This window comes from Octodon degus, unplaced genomic scaffold (assembly GCF_000260255.1).
Source record: "Octodon degus isolate 3935 unplaced genomic scaffold, OctDeg1.0 scaffold00074, whole genome shotgun sequence".
NCBI classification, from domain to species: Eukaryota; Metazoa; Chordata; class Mammalia; order Rodentia; family Octodontidae; genus Octodon; species Octodon degus.
Genome location: NW_004524650.1, coordinates 2,105,498 through 2,115,504, shown reverse-complemented (window position 1 = coordinate 2,115,504; position 10,007 = coordinate 2,105,498). Strand labels below are relative to the sequence as shown.

Here is a 10,007-nt window from a genome sequence, read left to right as displayed (position 1 = left end):
TAGAAAGAGTTTGCATTTTTAATTTCTATTTTAGATTTTTATTCATTCATTCTTATTACTGAGTTGTTTACTCATAGGTCCAGCTTTTGCCACCTGGGATATATTTATAAATCCTTGCTTATGACTTTTAACATCTGAATAATCTTTTGGTCTGTTTTCATTGACTGTGTTTATCTCCACTGGTGGTAGAGACATTCTCCTGCTTTTCTTTGTGTGTCTAGTAAGTTTTATTGTGTGCTGGTCATGTGAATAATAAGCTGGACGGAGTTCAGACTATGATATTTATCCTTAAATTGGTTTAGTTTTGCTCTGGGAGGCTATTAGATTATTACTGGATGCTAGTGACCTGGTCAGGCTTAGTACCACACTTTTTTAAGATAAGAGAATTAGTCTTTCTGTTTTTCTTCCTCCTTTGGTCTTACTCATGTGCCTTCAAAAGAGGTGCTGTTTTGATCTAAAGTTACAGCAGTATGATGTCTCAACGGAATGCCTGAAGTGTTCAGTGAGATTTCATCACTCTGAATGGGTCTAAACTATACTTTTACTTAGGGCTATGTAATTTTCATATTTCAAGTTTAGATTTTAGTTCCATAGTAGTTACTGTGCTAAGTTTTGTATTTTTTTTAATTGAGGACTCGTGGAAACCTTCAGTCAGAATTGTGAGGTTTTGGCATTTCAGTGTATCTGCTTTTGTGATACGTCCTCCAGTGAATTGGTCACATCCTACAATCTCTATATGTTCAGTTCAGTAAGATTCTTGTCCTTATGCGGGCACCAACTTCCTGCCCTGTGGCTTGCAGAGGACGCATGTGGAAAGCTGGACCACACACATTGGTGGTAAAATCTCAAAAGTGCATTTAAGATACAGCTATACTTTAATGGCAAAAGGCCAACAAGAGGCAAAACTGATGAAAGTGCCACTCATGTAACAGTGTCTCCTTTGTAAAGCAGGATAAGTTTTAGAATTAGCCAAACTTGTTGTCTTTTTATTATCGTAGCATCCTAAGTCACAGATAGATGAAATTCAATACAAATAATAGAAGTCTTATGCCTATGCAATACAATCAAAATTGAGAAAATATTATATAAAGTTAAAATTTAACCAGAAAACAGACATTCAGCCAAAGAAATATAAAAAAGAAACCTTCAGTATTAGGAAGATAGTAATATTTATAAATAATTTCCTATCAAATTATCCATCCCAGCTACAGATAAGCTGTGATAGTCCTAATACATAAGTATAATACTGAAGGTAAACTGACATATATCAATACTTAATTTAAAAAAGTTTCTATAGACAATCTGAAATGGTTATCCTGGCAGTGGCTGTCAGGTGCCTCGACAGGGGCAGTCTTAACACATAATCGAAGGCATAGCCTTTCCAAGATGATTCATCTTTATTCTTGTTTTGTAAACATTCAGGTGTTGAACAGATACTTTGCTGCTGCTGCTGCTGCTGCTGCTGCTGCTGCTGCTGCTGCTGCTGCTGCTGCTGCTGCTGCTGCTGCTACAAAGCATGCAAAGAAAACCAACAAAGTTGCCAAAGAAAAAACACCAGAGGAAAGGAGAGATGAGATAGAAAAAATAAAGTCATACCCATCCATGAAAGGTGAACCTGGGGAGGTCTGTTTAAAGCGCTTATACACATGGCCCATATATGAGGTGGAGAAAGCTGTTCACTGACTTACAAAATATAAAATTTTGGACTATATTAATCCAAAACAAGGAGTTTTTCTTGACTTGACGTTGGATATGGCACTGGAGGAAAAGAAAAGAGTGGAACCATTTGCCAATGTTATTAGTTGTCCATATCCGTTTTCTCTAGAATCCCTTAAAGTTGCTGTATTAACAGGGAATTCATCAGATATTGAGTTAGTAGAAGGACAAGGAGCTACTTTTGCAGGAGGAGCTAATCTGATCTAGAAGATTTTATTGGTTTTTTATCTGTTCGTTTGTTTTTTGTATTTTAGTACAAGGTCTACAGGGTGTCACTACATAGATCAGACTCGTAGTAATCCGCCTGTGTTCAGCCTTCCAACAGCTGGAATTACAGGCTTGCGCCATCATGCCCAGTCTCAGTCATGGGCTCAGCACGCTCAGGGGGCGGGGCCAGCGCAGCATGCAGCGGGGTGGAACCCGGGCCACTGTGTCTGCCTAAGCAGACGCTTTAATCCGCTAAAATATTTGGCTGGCCCTGATCCAGAAGATTTTAGATGATGAAATTCATGCAGATTCTTTCTTTCTTTCTTTCTTTCTTTCTTTCTTTCTTTCTTTCTTTCTTTCTTTCTTTCTTTTTTCTTTCTTTCTTTCTTTCTTTCTTTCTTTCTTTCTTTCTTTCTTTCTTTCTCTTTCTTTTTTAAAGAAGCGGGGATTGAACTCAGGCCCTTGTGCTTGCCAGGCAAGCGCTTATTCTACTGAGCCATTTTCCTGCCCCCTCATGCAGATTTTTACGTAGCTTTTCCAGAAATATTGTCCGACCTTATTCCATTAAAGAAGAAACTGAATACAGATTTCCAAAGCTTAGTAGGAATTCCACTGGCTGTGACATTCCAAACATGCTTGCATTATTTAGAAATGGACATGAAATTAAGGTAGGTGAAGAAAATGAGAACTTTCTTACAATGAAAATAACAATGTTGGATACGTCAAGTGACCAGCTAGCCAGTCTGCAGACAGTTATAGATGGAGTCTGCAGACACAGATCGCTAAATCTGGATCCTTTTGTAGTCTGTGCTTCCCTTCCTAGTTCAACAAGTGAAGGTTTTACTACTAAAGATTGATCCATTATTGCCTAAAGTAGAAACTAAAGAAAATCAAGAAACTGTCTAAAAGTTAAAAAATAAATAAATAAAAAATTTTCTATAATCTTAGAGTGATCAGAAACAATATAGAAATTACTGTGAGGTTTATGTACTAATGGCAGAAACTAGTTTCGTAGAATAAGTTTGAGATGCAAATAGAGAAAATATTTATTTTCAATTGTATCTCATTCTACTTTTTTCTTGTGGTACTGGGAATCGAACTCAGGACCTTGTGTTTACCAGGCAAGTGCTTATGCTACTCAACTATATTCCCAGCTCCTCTCATTCTACTTTTTCAGTATTAAAATTTTATAAGAGGTTCTTAGACTGGGTGTAGTGGTGCGCACCTGTAATCCCCGCTCTTGGGAGGCTGTAAAAAAGAGAATCATTACAAGTCCGATCTAGTAGTGAGACCCTAAACACCCTGTAGACCCTTACCTAAAATACAAAAACAAAAAGAGATTCTTGTTATAATATTATTTTATTAGAAGTTGTAATGGTGGTAGTAAACCCTACTAGCCTATGTAATATTTATAAGAAACGATGATAGAATAAACAAATTTGGAAAACATGTGTTTTTCAAATGTAATTTTTCTTAATTTATTACTTAGATGGATTATGAATCATATTTTTATAAGTATTATGCCTTTTAGCTTTGTATTAGCATGAGTAGTTAGTCTAAGCACCACAGTTTGGACACAGTCTTACCTTTTGATGGGTATTATATGTACGGGCAGACAGTCTCTAAAGCCCCATCCATCTCGGGTTTATTCTTCAGAAACTCTGTGTAACTTTCCCTTTTTAAACCCAAAAATGGCATTCATTTTTGACAATAATACTTTTTCTAAAAGAAACCACTGGCCACTTCTAATTTCAGTGTTGATCAACCTCTTCTTCATGTAAACATCCACTATTGTTTTATTTCATGCTATATTTACCAGTTAGGAAGAAAATATTTTTAAAATTCATTTTAAAAATGGTTTTTAAATTAACAAATCTATTAAATAGTGTAAAACTTTGTAACTTTAAAAAAAATTTCATTTTCATCTGGGAAAGAGTACCAAAGTGGTATGGGAAAATAAACACTATATTAAATTTTTTATTAAAAGTTAAGATGTGTAAGGTTGTAGATAAATCAGAATTCATGTAAACTCTAGGCACACACGATTAAAAACACAGAAGTAGATTTCTTATGATTATTTTCTTCTTAGTGTACATTTATTAGAATTTTAAAATACAGCGAATTATAGACACCAACACTTCCTCTATCTCTTCTTCTTCCTGGGTATTTAATAGTTTTTCCTTGTAAAGTACATCAAAACAATTTTTTTTGAAGTACCAGGGATTGAACTCAGGACCTTGCACTTGCCAGGGAAGTGCTTATTCTACAAAATTTTTTAAAAATAGTAAAAGTATGTAAGTATTCATTGGATACCTGGTGAAATAAATACAGAGGAAATTGTCAATGAATCCAAATCAGGAAATGTTACTTTTGTTTTTGGCTTCACTGTTAGGATCCCACAACTGTGAGTGAATTTTAAATGCTATTTTCCTTTGTGTTTCAGCTCTAAACTGAAAATTTTAAAAATGCATACTTACAATCTGACTGATGTAGATTATCAATAACAGATTTAGTTTAATTTTCACTTCAAATTCTTTTCTTACTAAGTTATACTTAGTACTCTATGTTAAAACAGAAATTTCGTGCACGTAATCCCAGGGGATCCGGAGGTATTCTATGCTGTTGTATTTGGGATGGGTTCTTTGTTCACAATCACAACCAACCTTTGTTATGATTTCCATGCACAATGTTATCTAAACTGCTCAGTCTTCTGCCTGTTCCATTATTCAAATTTTACTGCACTAATTAATTTTCTGGGAAATAACTACCAGCTGTGTATTTGCCTAAGAAGTGTCAAATCTCCAGTCCACTACTTAGCCCAGGGTATCTCAGGTTATGTCTTAGAATCCTAGATTTAAAGATTCTATAGCTATTGCACACATATAAAGCTTTTATAAACTGTGTAACCTATGATAATATAAGAAATAGCTACAGTCTCATGAACAGCTAAGCATTGTCGATGCTGTTTCACATAGTTTACATTTATAGCATTGAGAGAGAGGTAGTTTTCATTTACACAAAGATTATCTCTTGACATTTCCAACTCTCATAAGTTTAAACTTCCATTTTTATAGCATATAAACTAACTGTGTAAGGAAAGTATACATTTAAATTTGTGATGGACACAAAATGAAATTTTCTAACATGTGATTCAACGGTATAACATTTTGTGTTTTAAAAGTGGAATGGGGCTGGGAGATAGCTCAGTAGATTAAGTGCTTGCCTGGCAAGCACAAAGGCCTGAATTCAATCCCCGGTTCCACAAAAAACAAACAAATAAATAAATAAATAAAAATAAAATTAAAAGAAAAGTGGAATATATTTTTACATAAGCAAAATTGTCATTCACTAAAGAATATTTAATAAAATTATTTTGAACAGTGTATTCAAATATTTCCAAACCCAAAACAGCTGAACTATAACTTCCAAATCAAACTTTTTTATTGTTATTGCCTTAGATGTTTGTAGAAGCCAAGAAAATAAAAAAAATTCCTGCTTGGTTTACTAAAATCAGCCACGTTATGACTATATTTTCATGAGTAATCCCAACTAAATATTACACACAAATTTCTCTTTGTATACAATAAATATAGATACCACCAATGATAATTGGTCTCCTGGATTATTTTAGATAATTTTTTAAGTATCAGAGTATGCTGTAGGATAAGGCTTTTGAGGTGGGGGAAACTGAAGTTCCATTCTTACTTATTACGTGTCACTCCATTTCTGCACCTGCAAAATGCATGAACATATGCATCTCCTGAAGTGACTGTGAGAACCGTCGACTTCACCGTGGCCTGTAGTGCAGGGGAGATAAGGACAGTGTCAATTATGCCTCCTGACATTCTGAAAAGAACATACACAGAGCAGGAAGTCCCCATTCCAAAGATATATTTTTCTCTATAGTTAAAAAAAGAAAAAAAATGCCTGGAAATTATCTTAAAAGCAGTATCTTTTTCTCTTACTGTCAGTGGAAATAGATAATGAGTGGCCTAATGTGACATTCTGTCACTGAAATCATACAGCAGGCATAAAGTCTACTCTACGGCAGAAATGTAAAGAAATTAAGCTGCCACCTTCTTATTTGTGATATCCCGCTATGGCAGCCTTGTTCTCGAGTGTTGCATTTCCAAATGCAGCCCTTTGAAACTTGGCTCGGAATCACTGGGTGTGCTTGTTAGAAGTGCAGTGCTTAACCTGAAACTCCCTGGCTGGAATGTGCAGCGTGTGGCCCCTGGAGTCCCACTTTCCCACAGCCCAGAGATGTCTCTAGGGAGAAAGAGTCAGGACCCACTGCAGCAGTCTTCAAATATCTGACCAGCTACAATTAGCAAAGCCAGTGATATCCTAAGTACATGGTCTACCTAGTTCTAATTGTGGAGTCAATAAACTTACACTACATTTTAATGATAGAAAAATAAGTGGAATTAGAAACTAAATATTTTCTTTCATTAATACTGGTCTTACAAACTCCCTGGGGTGCAAGAATTGTATGTTATCCCTCTAGCTCTAAGTAAATATTTATTTGATATGTGGAAGGCAATAGGCAGATGGACATTCACAGTCACCTGTGTATTAATTCTCCCTTTGAAAAACAACTATTGTGAAATCCAAGATAGCCTTTGCCTCCTATTCAAATTAAGAAATATTAACATCTTGCCATTCAGAGTTTTTAAACAGCAAAAACAAAACAAAAAACTATTGGTGTGTGTGTGTGTGTGTGTGTGTGTGTGTGTGTATGTGCGCTCATGTCTGGCTCAGCCAGCTCTGGGGGTGGAGCTGCTGTGCCATGTGGTGCTGGGGATTGAACCATGGTCCTTGCACTTGCCTAAACTTGCTTAAGCAGGTGCTTTAGACCACTGAGCTATCTTGCCAGCCCAACAACAACAACAAAACTAAAGAAATAAAATTTTCTGTATAACCTTCTCTATCCCTTGTTACTTCTGTTTGTCTTCATATTAACACATTACGAAGTATTTGAATCTCATGCCTAGTTTATATTATATCCTAATACAAATTTATCTACAAGCAATTTCCTTTTTCCACTCCTACCTCTGAGATAATTGTATGTGATTTAATCTTGTAATTGCTTGTTAATTTTGTTTATCATTTTATCTTCAGGATATATTCATACTGACACATATAGCACTGCTTTATTTATTTTAGCCTTCATATTATTTCATTGTATGAACAAATACATGTATCTGTGAAGGTGTGAAAAAGATTTTCTTGAGTTGCAAAGAAAGATAGAATTTCTGGCTTGCTCATTTAATGTATATTTTTAAAATTTCAGATTTTTAAAATTATGTCAGTTATAAAGGTATAAGAATGTATCTTGCCTTAAGTTGTGTTTAACTTATGAAATGGTACATATATCCATTCTTAGACGACATTATTTTCTGTTTTACAAAGTTTATTTGAAAAAGTAAAAGCAAAAATGAGAGAGAAACTGGCTCTGCAGAGTGAGCTTGGGCCAAGTAAAAGAGGAAAGGATGAAAGTGCACCCCGAGAAAGCGGGGGGGGGGGGACGCTATGGTGAGGAGGCCCAGGGGGCCCTATTTGTTTGCATTTTCTGTGAACTGCCACTCATTTATTTTGTTCATTTTGCATGTAGTGTTCTTTCATGTTTATCTATTTGTACATGAATATGATAATTTTGATATAAACTTTTTATTTTGGTGGAACCAGGGATTGAACTCAGGCCCTTGCGCTCGCCAGGGAAGTGCTGAGTCCACTGAACTATTTCCTCAGCTCTCAGAACTTTTTATTTACTCGCAGGCATTGCCAAAGTTTCTCTCAATCTGTACTTGTCTTTTAAATGTTTCTGTTGTTACACATACATTATATATATATATATATATATATTGAAGCATATTTTTTTTCTTGTATGTTTTAGACTTTCAAAATGAGCAAAGTCCCCTGGTATGCTGTGCTGGCTTTTCCCCAGGGGTGCCCCGAGCCAGAGACCGAGTCTGGGCGTGGTGACGCACGTCTGTAATCCCAGCTCTTGGGAGGCTGAAAACAGGAGGATCACTCCGAGTCCAATCTGTGTAGTGAGACCCTGTAGGCCCTGTACTAAATACATTAAATTTTATTTTAAAAAAGGAGCAAAATCACATCATATAGCTATCTTAAACATTCTTTTTCTAAAAAATTAGATTTAACTTTTACCGGTCTTGGGTTCAATTTAGGTTTTTTCTTTTTTCATTTTATGTATTTGGTACACTGTCTCACCACGCAGCTTGGACTCCTAGTGATCCTCCTGTTTTCAGCCTCCACAGAGCAGGGATTACAGGCATGTGCCACCATGCCAGGACTCTGTTGCTGGCTCAGCACACCCTGGGGGTGGTGTCAGCTTGATGTGCAGGACCAAGGATCAAACCCTCATCCCTGAACTTACCAAAGCAGGCCCTGAGTCCTCTGAGCTATCTCATCAGCCTCACTTTAGATTTTTTTTGTAAAACATATTTTTAAAATTTGAACTAAGATTGAACTAAAATGAACTAAAATTCTCATCTGGTTTTCTTTTTCTTCTCCCCAATCCCCACCAAATTTTGTGTTTTTTAACAGATACATAGCTTTATGGGAACTCTTTCACAGAATATGGAACAGTTTGATGAAGGAAAACGTTTTTTCACGTTTCCCCCAGCAAACTCGCTGGCCCAAAGCCTGGCAACAGCTGATTTGTTCTCTGTTCCTATAGATTTTTTTTTGTTATTTATTTGATTGTTTTATTTCATTTTAGATACTGGAGTTTGAAGCCAGGGCCTTCAAGTCCTGAGCTACATCCTCAGCCCTTTTGTTTTTGTTTTATTTTGAGACAGAATCTCACCAAATTGCTAAATTCTCGTTCTGGGCTTGCATACTGTTCAGCATCTGCAAAGGGGTTTAAGCCGTATTCCCCAAGCTAGGTTATCCTATAGTTTGCTTAATTTTGTTTTCTGCTTTTTTAAGAAAATCAAACAAATATCATCATTAAATATGTGATCTTTGAATTTAGTTTCCTATACTTGGCATAAGATGTTGCTTGTACTAAATTAGCAATTATTTTTTAAAATTAACAAATAGCATTTTAGTATACGGACATACCACAGTTTATCCATTAAATTATTGCAAGGGATTTAGGTTGTTTCCATGGTTTGTTTGTTTCTAGTTTTCACTGACTATAAATCTGCTGCAGTAAATGCTCTTGAACAAGCTTGTGTGAATATATGCTCTTTTATCTCTAGAGGGCAAATTACAAAGATAAGTCTTTGCTTTACTTTGTAAGAATCTATTGCAGTGTTCCAGAGTAACTGCTGTCATTTCTGTAGTGTAGAAGGACTCTACTTGCTCCGTATCTTTGTCAGTGTTACATACAACCTTCCTCTTCTTACTGTTAATATCATCATTGCTTTTTAGCCATGCCTGCTCCACTGTATTGGTGTATTATTCTGATCTTAATTTGCATTGTCTCAGTGACTAATTATTCCAGTCTTCTTTCATGCTTTTGTTTGACATACAGTAAGTGTTCTAGGAAATGTGAATTAAGCTGGTTTTTGTCCATAGTGGGGGATTTTTTGTTTCTTCCTTATTAAGTTTTGCGAATTCTTTATATTTAAAATACTTTCCGGATACATGGTCTGTAAATATTTTCTCCTACTAGAGTGCTTGTTACTTTAAAAGAGTCCTCATCAGTTACTTTGTAGATTGGCCTTGGTTTCAGGTTTGTCCACAGTTTCTCTAAATAAATTTAGTGTCCAGGCTTTGCACAAGCACACAGCAAAAGCGTTCTGACCTTGCCCTTCACTCTAAACATTGTAGCAGTTGAGGCTTGAGGTGGACTTGTCTTATTATTGTGAAGCTCTCATTTTGTTAAATTTGTTTGCTCTGTCAAATTCTGATATTAGTACAATCAAGTCATCAGTGGAGTGGTCTTGTCAGTTTCTTCCTGTCCTTCTATCCATTTTTGCAAAGAGTTTTAGGCTATAGTTTTAAAATGTGGTAATAACATCTTCTGTTTGGTTTACTTTTCCTTGTTGTCATTTTCTTCTTTACTGCTATCAGTTGTATTAATTCTATTTTATGTTATATAAATTTGGATC

General features: G+C 35.6%; 1 pseudogene; it reads left to right on the top strand.

Annotated features, from left to right (window-relative positions):
• The first annotated feature begins 1,307 nt into the window (after positions 1-1,307).
• On the top strand, positions 1,308-2,829 carry LOC101576651 (annotated as a pseudogene).
• Positions 2,830-10,007: the final 7,178 nt, after the last annotated feature.